A 20140-nucleotide genomic window follows, 5' to 3' on the forward strand; every position below is an offset into this window, starting at 1 on the left:
GATAGTGGTGTTGGTATTTCCCTGTTTATACTGATAGCGATGTAGATATTTCCATGTTTATACAGCTCGCGGTGTAGATATTTCCATCTTTATAGAGATGGCAGTGTAGATATTTCCAAGTTTATACAGATAGCAGTGTAGATATTTCCATGTTTACACAGATGGTGGTGTAGATATTTCCATGTTTATGGAGATGGCGTTGTAGATATTTTCATGTTTATAGAGACGGCGGTGTATATATTTACCTGTTTAGAAAGATTTTGGTGTAGATATTTCCATGTTTATAGAGATTGCGGTGTAGGTATTTCCATGTGTACAGAGAGAGCGGTGCAGGTGTTTCCATCTTTATACTGATGGCTGTGTAGATATTTCCATGTGTATACAGATGGCAGTTTAGTTATTTCCATGTTTGTAGAGATGGTGTTGTAGATATTTCCATGTATATACAGTTGACTGTGTAGATATTTCCATATTTATACACACAGCGGTTTAGATATTTCCATGTATATACAGATAGCGGTGGAGATATTTCCATGTTTACACAGAGACCGGTGCAGATATTTCAATGTTTATACAGATGGAGGTGTAGATATTCCCATGTTTATGCAGATAACTGTGTAGATATTTCCATGTTTTTACAGATGGCGGTGAAGTTATTTCCATGTTTATACAGATAGCGGTGTGGCTATTTCCATGTTTATAGAGATAGCGGTGTAGGTATTTCCATGTATATGCAGATGACTGTGAAGGTATTTCCATGTTTAAACTGATAGCGGTGACGATATTTCCATGTTTACACAGATGGCAGTGTAGATAGTTCCATGTTTATGAAGGTGGGGGTGTAAATATTTTCATGTTTATACAGATGTCGGTGTAGTTATTTCCATTTTTGTAGACATGGCGGTGTAGGCACTTCCATGTTTATAGAGATTCTGGTGTAGGTATTTCCATGTGTATAGAGATGATAGCGGTGCAGATGTCTCCACGTTTATACTGAAGTCTGTGTAGATATTTCCATGTGTATTCAGATGGCAGTGTAAATATTTCCATGTTTATAGAGATGGTGGTTTATATATTTCCATGTATATACAGATGACTGTGTAGATATTTCCATGTTTATAGAGATGGCGGTGTAGATATTTCCATGTTTATAGAGTTAGCAGTGTAGATATTTCCATGATTATACAGATAGCGGTGCAGATATTTCCATGTTAATAGAGATAGTGTTGTAGATATTTCCATCTTTGCACAGACTGCGGTGTAGATATTTCCATCTTTAAACAGATAGCGTTGTAGAAGTTTCCATGTTTATAGAGATAGCGGTGGAGGTATTACCATGTTTATACAGATAGCGATGTAGTTATTTCCGTGCTTATACAGACGGCAGTGTAGGTAATTCCATGTTTATACAGAGGGAGGTGTAGATATTCCCATGTTTATTCAGACGACTGTGTAGATATTTCCATGTTTTTAAAGATGGCGTTGTAGATATTTCCATGTTTATACAGATATCGGTGTGGCTATTTCCGTGTATATAGAGATTGCGGTGAAGATATTTCCATGTATATGCAGATGACTGTGTAGATATTTCCATGTTTATGCAGATAGCGCTGTAGATATTTCCATGTTTATACAGATGGCGGTGGAGCTATTTCCATGTTTATACAGATGGCGGTGTAGATATTTCCAAGTTTATACAGATCGCGGTGTAGATATTTCCATGTTTCTACAGATAGCGGACTAGATATTTCCATTTTTATAGAGATTGCCGTGTAGTTATTTCCATGTTTATAGAGATAGCGGTGTAGATATTTACATGTTTATACAGATGGCTGTGTAGATATTTAAATTTTTATACTGATGGATGTGTAGATATTTCCACGTTTATACAGATGACTGTGTAGATAATTCCATGTTTTTACAGACGGCTGTGTAGATATTTCCATGTTTATACAGATACCGGTGTAAATATTTCCATGTTTATACAGATGACTGTGTAGGTATTTCCATGTTTATACAGATGTCGGTATAGATATTTCCATGTTTATAGAGATAGCCATGTAGATATTTCCATGGTTGTAGAGATAGCTGTGTAGGCATTTCCATGTTTATAGAGATAGCGGTGAAGCTATTTCCATATTTAATCAGATAGCGGTGTATATATTTCCATGTTTATACGGGTAGATGTGTTGGTATTTCCACGTTTATACAGATAGCGATGTAGATATTTCCATGTTTATACAGCTCGCGGTGCAGATATTTATATCTTTATACAGATGGCATTGTAGATATTTCCTTATTCACACAGATGGCTGTGTAGATGTTTCCATGTTTATACAGATGGCGGAGTAGTTAGTTCCATGTTTATGGAGATGGCAGTGTAGATATTTTCATGTTTATAGAGATGGCGGTGTAGATATTTCCATTTTATAGAGATAGCAGTGTAGATATTTACATGTTTATACAGATGGCTGTGTAGGTATTTCCATGTGTATCCAGATGGCATTGTAGATATTTCCATGTTTATACAGATGACTGTAGAGGTATTTCCATGTTTTACAGATGGCTGTGCAGATATTTCCATGTTTACAGAGATAGCGGTGTAGATATTTCCATGTTTGTACAGATGGCGTTGTTAATATTTCCATCTATACACGGTTGGCCGTGTAGATATTTCCATGTTTATACAGATGGCAGCGTAGACATTTCCATGGACATGCAGATGGCGGTGTAGATATTTCCATGTTTATACAGATAGCGGTGTAGGTATTTCCATGTTTTCACAGATGGTGGTGTAGATATTTCCGTGTTTATACACATGGCGGCGTAGATACTTCCATTTTTATGGAGATGGCAGTGTAGATATTTTCATGTTTATAGAGATGGCGGTGTAGGTATTTCCATATTTATAGAGATAGCGGTGTAGATATTTCCATCTTTCTACAGATGTCAGTGTAGATATTTCCATGTTTATACAGATGGCAGTGTAGATATTTCCATACTTATACAGATGTCTGTGTAGATACTTCCATGTGTATACAGATGGTATTGTAGGTATTTCCATGTTTATACAGATGGTGGTGTAGATATTTCCATGTTTATTCAGATGACTGTGTAGATATTTCCATGTTTTTACAGATGGCAGTGTAGATATTTCAATGTTTATAGAGATGGCGCTGTAGATATTTCCATGTTTATACAGATCGCGGTGTAGATATTTCCATGTTTATACAGATAGCGGTGTAGATATTTCCATGTTTATACAGATCGCGGTGTAGATATTTCCATGTTTATACACATCGCGGTGTAGATATTTCCATGTTTATACAGATCGTGGTGAAGATATTTCCATGTTTATACAGATCGAGGTGTACATATTTCCATTTTTATACAGATGGCGGTGTAGATATTTTCATACTTATACAGATGTCTGTGTAGATATTTCCATGTGTATACAGATGGTATTGTAGGTATTTCCATGTTTATACAGATGGTGGTGTAGTTATTTCCATGTTTATTCATATGACTGTGTAGATATTTCCATGTTTTTACAGATGGCAGTGTAGATATTTCAATGTTTATAGAGATGGCGCTGTAGATATTTCCATGTTTATACAGATCGCGGTGTAGATATTTCCATGTTTATACAGAGAGCGGTGTAGATATTTCCATGTTTATATAGATGGTGGTGTAGATATTACCATGTTTATACAGATAGCGGTGTAGATATTTCCATGTTTATACAGATCGTGGTGAAGATATTTCCATGTTTATACAGATCGCTGTATAGATATTTCCATGTTTATACAGATCGCGGTGTAGATATTTCCATGTTTATACAGATAGCGGTGTAGATATTTCCATGTTTATACAGATAGCGGTGTAGATATTTCCATGTTTATGGCGATAGCAGTGTAGGTATTTCCATGTTTATAGACATAGCGGTGTAGATATTTCCATGTTTATATAGATGGCGTTGTAGATATTTCCATGTTTATACCGATAGATATGTTGGTATTTCCACGTTTATACAGATAGCGATGTAGATATTTCCATGTTTATACAGCTCGCGGTGCAGATATTTATATCTTTATACAGATGGCATTGTAGATATTTCCTTATTCACACAGATGGCGGTGTAGATGTTTCCATGTTTATACAGATGGTGGAGTAGTTAGTTCCATGTTTATGGAGATGGCAGTGTAGATATTTTCATGTTTATAGAGATGGCGGTGTAGATATTTCCATGTTTATAGAGATAGCAGTGTAGATATTTACATGTTTATACAGATGGCTGTGTAGATATTTCCATGTGTATACAGATGGCATTGTAGATATTTCCATGTTTATACAGATGACTGTAGAGGTATTCCCATGTTTTACAGATGGCTGTGCAGATATTTCCATGTTTATAGACATAGCGGTGTAGATATTTCCATGTTTGTACAGATGGAGTTGTTGATATTTCCATCTATACACAGATGGCCGTGTAGATATTTCCATGTTTATACAGATGGCAGCGTAGATATTTCCATGGACATGCAGATGGCGGTGTAGATATTTCCATGTTTATACAGATAGCGGTGTAGATATTTCCATGTTTATACAGATCGTGGTGAAGATATTTCCATGTTTATACAGATCGTGGTGAAGATATTTCCATGTTTATACAGATGGCGGTGTAGATATTTCCATACTTATACAGATGTCTGTGTAGATATTTCCATGTGTATACATATGGTATTTTAGGTATTTCCATGTTTATACAGATGGTGGTGTAGATATATCCATGTTTTACAGATGGCAGTGTAGATATTTCAATGTTTATGGAGATGGCGCTGCAGATATTTCCATGTTTACACAGATCGCGTTGTAGATATTTCCATGTTTACACAGATTGCGGTGTAGATATTTCCATCTTTCTACAGATGGCATTGTAGATATTTCCATGTTTATGCAGACGGCGGTGTAGATATTTCCATGTTTATATAGATGGTGGTGTAGATATTACCATGTTTATACAGATAGCGGTGTAGATATTTCCATGTTTATACAGATCGTGGTGAAGATATTTCCGTGTTTATACAGATCGCGGTGTAGATATTTCCATGTTTATACAGATAGCGGTGTAGATATTTCCATGTTTATACAGATAGCGGTGTAGATATTTCCATGTTTATAGAGATAGCAGTGTAGGTATTTCCATGTTTATAGACATAGCGGTGTAGATATTTCCATGTTTATATAGATGGCGTTGTAGATATTTCCATGTTTATACCGATAGATGTGTTGGTATTTCGACGTTTATACAGATAGCGATGTAGGTATTTCCATGTTTATACAGCTCGCGGTGCAGATACTTATATCTTTATACAGATGGAATTGTAGATATCTCCTTATTCACACAAATGGCTGTGTAGATGTTTCCATGTTTATACAGATGGCAGAGTAGTTAGTTCCATGTTTATGGAGATGGCAGTGTAGATATTTTCATGTTTATAGAGAGGCGGTGTAGATATTTCCATGTTTATAGAGATAGCAGTGTAGATATTTACATGTTTATACAGATGGCTGTGTAGATATTTCCATGTGTATACAGATGGCATTGTAGATATTTCCATGTTTATACAGATGACTGTAGAGGTATTTCCATGTTTTACAGATGGCTCTGCAGATATTTCCATGTTTATAGAGATAGCGGTGTAGATATTTCCATGTTTATACTGATAACGGTGTAGATATTTCCATGTTTATACAGAGGGCAGTGTGGATATTTCCATGTATATACAGACGATGGTGTAGATATTTCAATGTTTATACAGATAACGGAGTAGATAATTCCATGTTTTCACAGGTAGCTGTGTAGATATTTCCAAGTTTACACAGATAGCTTTGTAAATATTTCCATATTTATGCAGATAACGGTGTAAATATTTCCATGTTTAAAGAGATAGTGGTGTAGGTATTTCCATGTTTATACAGATAGCCGTGGAGATATTTCCAGGTTTATACATATAGCGATGTAGGTATTTTCATGTTCATACTGATAGCGGTGTATATATTTCCATGTTTATACAGAGAGTGGTGTAGATATTTCAATGCTTATACAGATAGTGGTGTAGATATTTCCATATTTATACAAATAGCGGTGGAGATATTTCCAGGTTTATGAAGATAGCGGTGGAGATATTTCCAAGTTTATACAGATAGCCGTGTAGATATTTCCATGTTTATACAGATATTGGTGTTGGTATTTCCCTGTGTATACAGATAGCGGTGTAGATATTTCCATGTTTATACAGCTCACAGTGTAGATATTTCCATCTTTATACAGATGGCAGTGTGGATATTTCCATGTTTATAGAGATAGAGGAGTAGATATTTCCATGTTTACCCTGATGGCAGTGTAGATAATTCCATGTTTATGGAGATGTCGGTGTAGATATTTTCATGTTTATAGAGATGGCGGTGTATATATTTCCATGTTTATAGAGATTGCAGTGTAGGTATTTCCATGTGTATAGAGATACCGGTGCAGATGTTTCTATGTTTATACTGATGGCTGTGTAGATATTTTCATGTGTATAAGAATGGCAGTGTAGATATTTTCATGTTAATAGAGATGGCTGTGAAGGTTTTTCCATGTATATACAGTTGACTGTGTAGATATTTCCATGTTTATACAGATGGCGGTGTAGATATTTCCATGTTTATATAGATAGCGGTGTAGATATTTCCATCTTTATAGAGATAGCGCTCTATATATTTCCATCTTTGCACAGATTGCGGTGAAGGTATTTCCATGTTTATACAGATAGTAGTGTAGATATTTCCATGTTTATAGAGATAGCGGTGTAGTTATTTCCATGTTTATACAGATAACTGTGTAGGTGTTTCCATACTTATACAGATGGCGGTGTAGATATTTCCATGTATATAGAAATAGCCATGTGGATATTTCCATGTTTATACACATAGCGGTGTAGACATTTCCATGTTTATACAGATAGCGGTGTAGATATTTCCATATTTATACAGAGAGCAGTGTAGATATTTCCATGTTTATACAAGTAGAAGTGTAGATATTTCCATGTTTATGCAGATCGCGGTGTAGAAATTTCCATCTTTCTACAGATGGCAGTGTAAATTATTTCTATGTTTATATAGATGGCGGTGTAGATATTTCCAAGTTTACACAGAGGGCGGTATAGATATTTCCATGTTTATCCAGATGGAAATGTAGATATTTCCATGTTTATAGACATGGCGGTGTAGATATTTCTATGTTTATAGAGATAGCGGAGTAGATAATTCCATGTTTATAGAGATGGCGGTGTAGGTATTTCCATGTTTGTGCAGATAGCGGTGTTGATATTTCCATTTTTATACAGCTCGCGGTGTAGATATTTCCATCTTTATACAGATGTCTGGGTGGATATTTCCATGTTTATAAAGATAGCAGTATAGACATATCCATGTTTACAGAGATGGCGGTGTAGATAATTCCATGTTTATGGAGATGGCGTTGTAGTTATTTTCATGTTTATAGAGACGGCGGTGTAGATATTTCCATGTTAATAAAGATTGTGGTGTAGATATTTCCATGTTTATAGAGATTGCAGTGTAGGTATTTCCATGTGTACAGAGATAGCGGTGCAGATGTTTCCATGTATATACTGATGGCTGTGTAGATATTTCCATGTGTATACAGACTGCAGTGTAGATATTTCTATGTTTGTAGAGATGGTGTTGTAGATATTTCCATGTATATACAGATGACTGTGTAGATATTTCCATGTTTATACAGATCGCTGTGGAGATTTTTCCATGTTCATACAGATGGCCGTGTAGATATTTCCAAAATTATACAGATAGCAGTGTAGATATTTCCAAGTTTATACAGATAGTGGTGTAGGTATTTCCATGTTTATAGAGACAGCGGTGTAGATATTTCCATGTTTATACTGATGGCAGTGTAGATATTTCCATGTGTATACAGATGGCAGTGTAGATATTTCCATGTTTATACAGATAGCGGTGTGGCTTTTTCCATGTTTATACAGATAGCGGTGAGGATACTTCCATGTTTATAGAGATGGCTGTGTAGATATTTCCCCGTTTATACACACGGCTGTGTAGATATTTACATGTTTATACAGATGGCACTGTGGATATTTCCATGTTTATACAGATAGTAGTGTAAAAATTTCCATCTTTTCACAGATTGCGGTGTAGATATTTCCATCTTTACACAGATAGCGGTGTAGATAATTCCATGTTTATTCTGATAGCAGTGTAGGTATTTCCATGTTTATACTGATAGCGGTGTAGATATTTCCATATTTATACAGATAGCTGTGCAGATATTTCCAAGATTATACAGATAGCGGTGGAGATATTTCCGTGTTTATACAGATAGCAATGCAGATGTTTCCATGTTTATACAGATAGTGGTGTATATATTTCCATGTTTATACAGATAGTGGTGTAGATATTTCCATGCTTATACAGATAGTGGTGTAGATATTTCCATATTTATACTGATAGTGGTGGAGATAGTTCCATGTTTATGCAGATAGCGGTGGAGATATTTCCATGTTTATACAGATGGAGTTGTAGATATTTTCATGTTTATACCAATAACGGTGTAGATATTTCCAAGTTTATACAGATAGCCGTGTAGATATTTCCATGTTTCTACAGATATTGGTGATGTTATTTCCATCTGTATACAGATAGCGGTGTAGGTATTTCCATGGTTATACAGCTCACCGTGTAAATATTTCCATCTTTATACAGGTGGCAGTGTAGGTATTTCCATGTTTATAGAGATAGTGGTGTAGATATTTCCATGTTTACCCAGATGGCGGTGTAGATAGTTCCATGTTTATGGAGATGGCGTTGTAGATATTTTCATGTTTTTAGAGATGGAGTTGTAGATATTTCCATGTTTATAGAGATTGCAGTGTATATATTTCCATGTTTATGTAGATTGCAGTGTAGGTATTTCCATGTGTATAGAGATAGCGGTGCAGATGTTTCCATGTTTATACTGATGGCTGTGTAGATATTTCCATGTGTATACGAATGGCAGTTTAGATATTTTCCTGGTTATAGAGATGGTTGTGAAGATATTACCATGTATATTCAGATGACTGTGTAGATATTTTCATGTTTATACAGATAGCGCTGTATATATTTGCATCTTTGCACAGATTGCGGTGCAGATATTTCCATGTTTATACAGATAGCAGTGTAGATATTTCCATGTTTATAGAGATAGCGGTGTAGATATTTCCATGTTTATACAGAAAACTGTGTGGGTATTTCCATGTTTATACAGATGGTGGTGTAGATATTTCCATGTTTATAGAAATAGCCATGTGGATATTTCCATGTTTATACAGATACCGGTGTAGACATTTCCATGTTTATGCAGTTAGCGGTGCAGATATTTCCATATTTATACAGAGAGCAGTGTAGATATTTTCATGTTTATACACGTAAAGGTGTAGATATTTCCATGTTTATGCAGATCGCGTTGTAGATATTTCCATCTTTCTACAGAGCAGTGTAGATTATTCAATGTTTATACAGATGGTGGTGTAGATATTTCCAAATTTACACAGAGGGCGGTATAGATATTTCCATGTTTATCCAGATGGAAGTTTAGATATTTCCATGTTTATAGAGATGGCGGTGTAGATATTTCTATGTTTATAGAGATAGCGGTGTAGATAATTCCTTGTTTATAGAGATGGCGGTGTAGGTATTTCCATGTTTATAGAGGTAGTGGTGTAGATATTTCCATGTTTATAGAGATAGCGGTGTAGATATTTCCATGTTTTTACAGATAGTGGTGTTGGTATTTCCCTGTTTATACTGATAGCGATGTAGATATTTCCATGTTTATACAGCTCGCGGTGTAGATATTTCCATCTTTATAGAGATGGCAGTGTAGATATTTCCAAGTTTATACAGATAGCAGTGTAGATATTTCCATGTTTACACAGATGGTGGTGTAGATATTTCCATGTTTATGGAGATGGCGTTGTAGATATTTTCATGTTTATAGAGACGGCGGTGTATATATTTACCTGTTTAGAAAGATTTTGGTGTAGATATTTCCATGTTTATAGAGATTGCGGTGTAGGTATTTCCATGTGTACAGAGAGAGCGGTGCAGGTGTTTCCATCTTTATACTGATGGCTGTGTAGATATTTCCATGTGTATACAGATGGCAGTTTAGTTATTTCCATGTTTGTAGAGATGGTGTTGTAGATATTTCCATGTATATACAGTTGACTGTGTAGATATTTCCATATTTATACAGACAGCGGTTTAGATATTTCCATGTATATACAGATAGCGGTGGAGATATTTCCATGTTTACACAGAGACCGGTGCAGATATTTCAATGTTTATACAGATGGAGGTGTAGATATTCCCATGTTTATGCAGATAACTGTGTAGATATTTCCATGTTTTTACAGATGGCGGTGAAGTTATTTCCATGTTTATACAGATAGCGGTGTGGCTATTTCCATGTTTATAGAGATAGCGGTGTAGGTATTTCCATGTATATGCAGATGACTGTGAAGGTATTTCCATGTTTAAACTGATAGCGGTGACGATATTTCCATGTTTACACAGATGGCAGTGTAGATAGTTCCATGTTTATGAAGGTGGGGGTGTAAATATTTTCATGTTTATACAGATGTCGGTGTAGTTATTTCCATTTTTGTAGACATGGCGGTGTAGGCACTTCCATGTTTATAGAGATTCTGGTGTAGGTATTTCCATGTGTATAGAGATGATAGCGGTGCAGATGTCTCCACGTTTATACTGAAGTCTGTGTAGATATTTCCATGTGTATTCAGATGGCAGTGTAAATATTTCCATGTTTATAGAGATGGTGGTTTATATATTTCCATGTATATACAGATGACTGTGTAGATATTTCCATGTTTATAGAGATGGCGGTGTAGATATTTCCATGTTTATAGAGTTAGCAGTGTAGATATTTCCATGATTATACAGATAGCGGTGCAGATATTTCCATGTTAATAGAGATAGTGTTGTAGATATTTCCATCTTTGCACAGACTGCGGTGTAGATATTTCCATCTTTAAACAGATAGCGTTGTAGAAGTTTCCATGTTTATAGAGATAGCGGTGGAGGTATTACCATGTTTATACAGATAGCGATGTAGTTATTTCCGTGCTTATACAGACGGCAGTGTAGGTAATTCCATGTTTATACAGAGGGAGGTGTAGATATTCCCATGTTTATTCAGACGACTGTGTAGATATTTCCATGTTTTTAAAGATGGCGTTGTAGATATTTCCATGTTTATACAGATATCGGTGTGGCTATTTCCGTGTATATAGAGATTGCGGTGAAGATATTTCCATGTATATGCAGATGACTGTGTAGATATTTCCATGTTTATGCAGATAGCGCTGTAGATATTTCCATGTTTATACAGATGGCGGTGGAGCTATTTCCATGTTTATACAGATGGCGGTGTAGATATTTCCAAGTTTATACAGATCGCGGTGTAGATATTTCCATGTTTCTACAGATAGCGGACTAGATATTTCCATTTTTATAGAGATTGCCGTGTAGTTATTTCCATGTTTATAGAGATAGCGGTGTAGATATTTACATGTTTATACAGATGGCTGTGTAGATATTTAAATTTTTATACTGATGGATGTGTAGATATTTCCACGTTTATACAGATGACTGTGTAGATAATTCCATGTTTTTACAGACGGCTGTGTAGATATTTCCATGTTTATACAGATACCGGTGTAAATATTTCCATGTTTATACAGATGACTGTGTAGGTATTTCCATGTTTATACAGATGTCGGTATAGATATTTCCATGTTTATAGAGATAGCCATGTAGATATTTCCATGGTTGTAGAGATAGCTGTGTAGGCATTTCCATGTTTATAGAGATAGCGGTGAAGCTATTTCCATATTTAATCAGATAGCGGTGTATATATTTCCATGTTTATAGAGATAGCAGTGTAGATATTTCAATGTTTATAGAGATGGCGGTGTAGATATTTCCATGTTTATACAGATAGCGGTGTAGATATTTCCATGTTTATACAGACAGCGGTGTAGATATTTCCATGTTTACAGAGATAGCGGTGTAGAAATTTCCATATTTGCACAGATTGCGGTGTAGATTTTTCCATCTTTACACAGATAGCACAGTACATAATTCCAAGTTTACACAGATAGCTGTGTTGATATTTCCATGTTTACACAGAAAGTGTTGTAGATATGTCCATGTTTATAGAGATAGCGGTGTAGATATTTCCATGTTTATGCAGATAGCGCTGTAGATATTTCCATGTTTATACAGATGGCTGTGTAGATATTTCCATGTGTATACAGATGGCAGTGTAGATATTTCCATGTTTATACAGAGGGAGGTGTAGAGATTTCAATATTTATACAGATGACAGTGTAGATATTTCCTTGTTTTACAGATGATGGTGTAGATATTGCCATGTTTATACAGATAGCAGTGTGGCTATTTCCATTTTATAGAGATAGCAGTGTAGATATTTCCATATTTATAGAGATAGCTCTGTAGATATTTCCATGTATACATAGATGGCAGTGTAGATATTTCCATGTTTACACAGATAGTGGTGTAGACATTTCCATGTTTATACAGATAGCGTTGTAGATATTTCCATATTTTTACAGATAGCGGAGTAGGTATTTCCATGTTTATACAGATAGCAGCACAGATATTTCCATGTTTATAAAGATACATGTGTAGATATTACCATGTTTATACAGATCGTGTTCCAGATATTTCCATGCTTATACAGATAGCGGTGTAGATATTTCCATGTTTGAACAGATAGCGGTGTAGATATACCCATGCTTACAGTGATAGCGGTGTAGATATTTCCATATTTGCACAGATTGCGGTGTGGTTATTTCCATCTTTACACAGATAGCGGTGTAGGTATTTCCATATTTACACAGAGAGCGGTGTACATATTTCCATGTTTATACAGATAGCGGTGTAGATATTTCCATGTTTATACAGATAGCAGTGTGGATATTTCCATGATTATACAGATAGCGTTGAAGATATTTCCGTGTTTATACAAGTAGCGGTGTTGGTATTTCCATGTTTATACAGACAGCGGTGTAGATATTTCCGTGTTTATACAGCTCGCAGTGTTGATATTTCCATCTTTATACATATGGAAGTGTAGGTATTTCCATGTTAATAGAGATAGCGGTGTACATATTTCCATGTTTATACAAATAGCGTGGTAAATATTTCCATGTCTATAGAGACATCTGTGTAAATATTTCCATGTTTATTCAGGGAGCGGTTTAAATGTTTACACCTTTACAGAGATAGCGGTGTAGATATTTCCACGTTTATACAGAAAGTGGTTTAGATATTTCCACGTTTACAGAGATAGCGGTGCAGATATTTCCACGTTTATAGAGATAGTGGTGTAGATATTTCCACGTTTATACACATAGCGGTGTAGATATTTCCACGTTTACAGAGATCGCGGTGAAGATATTTGCAAGTTTATACAGATAGCGGTGTAGATATTTCTACGATTATACTGATATCTGTGTAGATATTTCCACGTTTATAGATATAGCGGTGTAGATATTTCCATGTTTATAGAGATAGCGGTGTAGATATTTCCATGTTTACAGAGACACCGTTGTATATATTTGCACGTTTACAGAGATAGCGGTGTAGATATTTCCATGTTTATAGAGACAGCCCTGTAGATACTTCCACCTTTATAGAGATAGCCGTGTAGATATTTCCAAGTTTATGGGGAAAGCGGTGTAAATATTTACATGTTCATAGAGACAGCGGTGTAGTTATTTCCATGTTTTTAGAGACAGCGTCATAGATATTTCCATATAAATAAAGATAGCGGTGTAGATCTTTCCATGTTTATAGAGACAGCAGTGTAGCTATTTCCATGTTTATACAGATACCGGTGTAGATATTTCTATGTTTTCACAGATAGCTGTGTAGATATATCCATCTTTACACAGATAGCGTTGTAGATATTTCCAGGTTTATAGAGATTGCGGTGGAGATTTTACCATGTTTATACAGATGGCGGTGTAGATATATTCATGTTAAGACAGATAGCGGTGTAGATATTTCCATGTTTATACCGATAGCGTTGAAGATATTTCCAGGTTTATACAGATAGCGGTTTAGATATTTCCACGTTTACAGAGATAGCGGTGCAGATATTTCCATGTTTATACTGATGGCTGTGTAGATTTTTCCATGTGTATACAGATGGCAGGTGAAATATTTCCATGTTTATTCTGGTGGAGGTGTGGATATTTCCATGTTTGTACAGATGACTGTGTACATATTTCCTTGTTATTACAGCTGTCGGTGTACATATTTCGATGTTTATAGAGATAGCATTGTGGATATTTCCATGATTATACAGATGGCGGAGTTGGTTTTTCCATGTTTTTACAGATAGCAGTGTAGATATTTCCATGTTTATACAGCTCGTGGTCTTGATATTTCCATCTTTATACAGATGGCAGTGTAGCTATTTCCAAGTTTATAGAGATAGCGGTGTACATATTTCCATGTTTATACACATAGCGTAGTAAATACTTCCATGTTTATAGAGATAGCAGTGTAAATATTTCCTTGTTTATACAGATAGCCGTTTAAATGTTTAGTCATTTACAGAGATATCGGAGTAGATATTTCCACGTTTATACAGAATGTGGTGTAGATATTTCCACGTTTACAGAGATAGCGGTGTAGATATTTCCACGTTTATACAGGTAGCGGTGTAGATATTTCCACGTGTATACACATAGCGGTGTAAATATTTCCATTTTATAGAGATAGCGGTGTAGTATTTGCATGTTTATACAGGTAGCGGTGTAGACATTTACAAGTTTATACTGATAGCGGTGTAGATATTTCCACGTTTATAGAGATAGCGGTGTAGATATTTCCAAGTTTATAGAGATAGCGGTGTAGATATTTCCATGTTTACAGAGACAGCGGTGTAGATACTTCCACCTTTATAGAGATAGCCGTGTAGATATTTCCAAGTTTATGGAGACAGCGGTGTAGATATTTGCATGTTTATAGAGACAGCGGTGAAGATATATCCGTGTTTTTAGAGACAGCTGTGTAGATATATCCATGTTTATAATGATTGCGGTATAGATATTTCCATGTTTATAGAGACAGCAGTGTAGATATTTCCATGTTTATACAGACAGTGGTGTAGTTATTTCTATCTTTATAGAGATAGCAGTGTAGATATTTCCATGCTTATACTGATAGCGGTGTAGGTATTTCCATGTTTATTCAGATGGCGGTGTAGTTATTTCCATGTTTATACAGATGGTGGTGTACATAATTCAGTCTTTATACAGATATCGGAGTAGCTATTTCCATGTTTATACTGATAGCGTTATAGATATTTCCATTTTTACACAGATAGCTGTTTAGATATTTCCATGTTTACTCAGATAGCGTTGTAGATATTTCCATATTTATACAGATAGCGGTGAAGATATTTCCATGTTTATACAGATAGCGGTGTAGATATTTCCATGTTTATACAGATAGCTTTGTAGATATTTCCATGTTTATACAGACAGCAGTGTAGATATTTCCATCTTTATACTGATAACAATGTGGAGGTTTCCATGTTTATAGAGATAGCGGTGCAGATATTTCCATATTCATACAAATACTGATGTAGATATTTCCTTGTTTATTCAGATGGCGGTGTAGATAGTTCCATGTTTATACAGATAACTGTGTAGTTATTTCCATGCTTACACAGATGGCGTTGTAGATATTTCTATGTTTATAGAAATAGCCATGTGGATATTTCCATGTTTGTACTGATAGTGGTGTAGACATTTCCATGTTTATACAGAGAGCGGTGTAGATATTTCCATATTTATACAGAGAACAGTGAAGATATTTCCATGTTTATACAGGTAGAGGTGTAGATATTTCCATGTTTATGCAGATCGCGGTGTAGATATTTCCATCTTTCTACAGATGGCAGTGAAAATATTTCTATGTTTATACAGATGGCGGTGTAGATATTTCTAAGTTTACACAGAGGGCGATATAGATATTTCCATGAATATCCAGATGGAAGTGTAGATATTTCCATGTTTATAGACATGGCGATGTAGATATTTCTATGTTTATAGAGATAGCGGTGTAGATAATTCCATGTTTATAGAGATGGCGGTGTAGGTATTTCCATGTTTGTGCAGATAGCGGTGTGGATATTTCCATGTTTATACAGCTCGCGGTGTAGATATTTCCATCTTTATACGGATGGCAGTGTGGATATTTCCATGTTTATACAGATAGCAGTGTAGATATTTCCATGTTTACAGAGATGGCGGTGTAGATATTTCCATATTTATGGAGATAGCGTTGTAGATATTTTCATGTTTATAGAGACGGCGGTGTGGATATTTCCATGTTTACAAAGATTGTGGTGTAGATATTTCCATGTTTATAGAGATTGCAGTGTAGGTATTTCCATGTGTACAGAGATAGCAGTGCAGATGTTTCCATGTATATACTGATGGCTGTGTAGATATTTCCATGTGTATACAGATGGCAGTGTAGATATTTCCATGTTTGTAGAGATGGTGTTGTAGATATTTCCATGTATATACAGATGACTGTGTAGATATTTCCATATTTAAACAGATAGCGGTGGAGATATTTCCATGTTTATACAGATCGCGGTGTAGATTTTTCCATGTTCATACAGATGGCCGTGTAGATATTTCCAAGTTTATAGAGATGGCGGTGTAGATATTTCCATGTTTATACAGATGACTGCCTAGATATTTCCATGTTTATACATATTGTGGTGTAGGTATTTCCATGTTTATAGAGATAGTGGTGTAGATATTTTCCTGTTTATACAGATAGCAATGCAGATATTTCCATGTTTATAGAGATAGCGATGTAGAGATTTCCATCTTTGCACAGATTGCGGTGTAGATATTTCCATCTTTACACAGATAGCGGTGTAGATATTTCCATGTTTACACAGATAGCTGTGTAGATATTTCCATGATTACACAGAAAGCGTTGTAGATATTTCCAAGTTTATAGAGATAGCAGTTTAGATATTTCCATGTTTATACAGATAGCGGTGTAGATATTTCAATGTTTATACAGATAGCGATGTGGATATTTCTATGTTTACGCAGATCATGGTGTGGATATTTCCATGTTTTTACAGATATCAGTGTAGATATTTCCATGTTTACACAGTTAGCTGTATAGATATTTCCATGTTTACACAGATAGCGGTGTAGATATTTCCATGTTTGTACAGCTAGCGGTGCAGGTATTCCCATCTTTATACAGATGACGGTGAAGATATTTCCATGTTTATACAGATGGCGTTGTAGATATTTCCATGTTTATACAGATAGCGTTTTACTTCTTTCCATGTTTACACAGATAGCGGTGTAGATATTTCCATCTTTGCAGAGCTTACGGTGTAGAAATTTGAATCTTTACACTTATAGCGGTGAAGGCATTTCCATGTTTACACAGATAGTTGTGTAGATATTTCCACGTTTACACAGATATTGTTGTAGATATTTCCAAGTTTATACAGATAGCGGTGGAGATATTTGCATGTTTATACAGATGGCGGTGTAGGTATTTCCATCTTCATAGTGATAGCAATGTAGATATTTCCATGTTTATAAAGATAGCGATGTAGGTATTTCCATGTTTATACAGATAGCGGTGTAGATAATTGCATTTTTATACAGATATCGGTGTAGATATTTTCATGTTTATATAGATCGCGGTGTAGATATTCCCATGTTTATACAGATAGCTGTGGAGATATTTCCATGTTTATACAGATAGCGGTGTGGATATTTCCATGTTTATACAGATAGCAGAGTAGATATTTCCATGTTTACACAGATAGCGGTATAGATATTTCCATTTTTACAATGAAAGCGGTGTAAATATTTCCATCTTTACACAGATAGCGCTGTAGACATTTCCATGTTTACACAGATAGCGGTGTAGACATTTCCATGTTTACACAGATAGCGTTGTAGATATTTCCATGTTTATACAGATAGCGGGGTTGTTATTTCCATGTTTATAAAGATCGTGGTGTAGATCTTTCCATGTTTATACAGATAGCGTTGTAGGTATTTCCATGTCCATACAGATAGCTGTGTAGATATTTCCATGTTTATACAGATAGCGGTGTAGGTATATCCATGTTTATACAGATAGCAGTGTAGATATTTCCATTTTTCTTCAGATGGCGGCGTAGATATTTCCAAGTTTATACATATGTCGGTATAGATATTTCCATGTTTATAGAGATGGCATTGTAGTTAGTTCCACGTTTATGGAGATGGCAGTGTAGATATTTTCATGTTTATAGAGATGGCGGTGTAGATATTTCCATGTTTAAAGAGATAGGGGTGTAGGTATTTCCATGTTTACAGACGGCTGTGTAGATATATCCATGTGAATACAGATGGCATTGTAGATATTTCCATGTTTATACAGATGGTGGTGTAGATATTTCCATGTTTATACAGATGACTGTGTAGATATTTCCATGTTTTTACAGATGGTGGTGTGGATATTTCCATGTTTTTACACATGGCGTTGTAGATATTTCCAGGTTGAAGCAGATGGCGGTTTAGATATTTCCATGTTTACAGTGATAGCAGTGAAGATAATTTCATGTTTATGCAAATGGTGATGAAGGTATTTCCATGTTTATAGAGATAGCGGTGTAAATATTTCCATAGTTATACAGATGGTGGTGTGGATATTTCCAGTTTTATGCAGATAGCGGTGTAGGTATTTCCATGTTTATACAGATAATGGTGTAGATATTTCCATGTTTATACAGATAGTGGTGTAGATCTTTCCATGTTTATATAGATCGTTGTGTAGATATTTTCATGTTTATACAGACAGCGGTGAAGTTATTTCCATGTTTATACAGATAGCGGTGTACATATTTCCATATTTATACAGATATAGGGGTAGATATTTCCATGTTTATACAGATAGCGGTGTAGATATTTCCATGTTTATACAGATCGTGGTGTAGATATTTCGATGTTTATACAGATAACGGTGTAGATATTTCCATGTTTTTACTGATGTCGGTGGAGTTATTTCCATGTTTATAGAGACAGCGGTGTAGATATTTCCATGTTTAGACAGATGGCGGTGTAGATATTTCCATGCTTATAGAGATAGCCGTGTAGATATTTCCATATTTATACACATGTTGGTGTAGATATTTCCATGTTTATATAGATAGCGGTGTAGGTATTTACATGTTTATACTGATAGAAGTGTAGATATATCCATATTTGTACAGAAGATGGTGTAGTTATTTCCATGTTTATACAGATCACAGTGTAGATATTTCCATGTTTATACAGATGGTGGTGTAGATATTTGCATGTTTATAGAGATAGCGGTGTAGATATTTCCATTTTTATACAGATTTCGGTGAAGATATTTCCATGTTTATACTTTTGGCGGTGTAGATATTTCCATGTTTAGACAGGTAACGGTGGAGATATTTCTATGTTTATACAGACAGCAGTGGAGATATTTCCATGTTTATACACATAGCCGTGTACATATTTCCATATTAATAGAGACAGCGGTGTAGGTATTTCCATGTTTATACAGATAGCGGTGCAGCTATTTCCATGTTTATACAGATGCCTATGCAGATATTTCCATATTTATACAGAGGGCTGTGTAGATATTTCTATGTTTATACAGATGTCAGTGTAGATATTTCCATGTTCCTACACATGACTGTGTAGGTATTTCCATGTTTAAACAGATGGCTTTGTAGATATTTCCATGTTTATAGAGATAGCGGTGCAGATATTTCCATGTTTATACAGATAGCGGTGTATATATTTCCATGTTTATACAGAGCGTAGTGTAGATATTTCCATGTTTATACAGATACCGGTGTAGATATTTCCATGTTTATACAGACCGCAGTGTAGATATTTCCATGTTTATAGAGATAGCAGTGTAGATATTT

This window comes from Pan paniscus, chromosome 20 (genome assembly GCF_029289425.2).
Source record: "Pan paniscus chromosome 20, NHGRI_mPanPan1-v2.0_pri, whole genome shotgun sequence".
Lineage (NCBI taxonomy): Eukaryota > Metazoa > Chordata > Mammalia > Primates > Hominidae > Pan > Pan paniscus.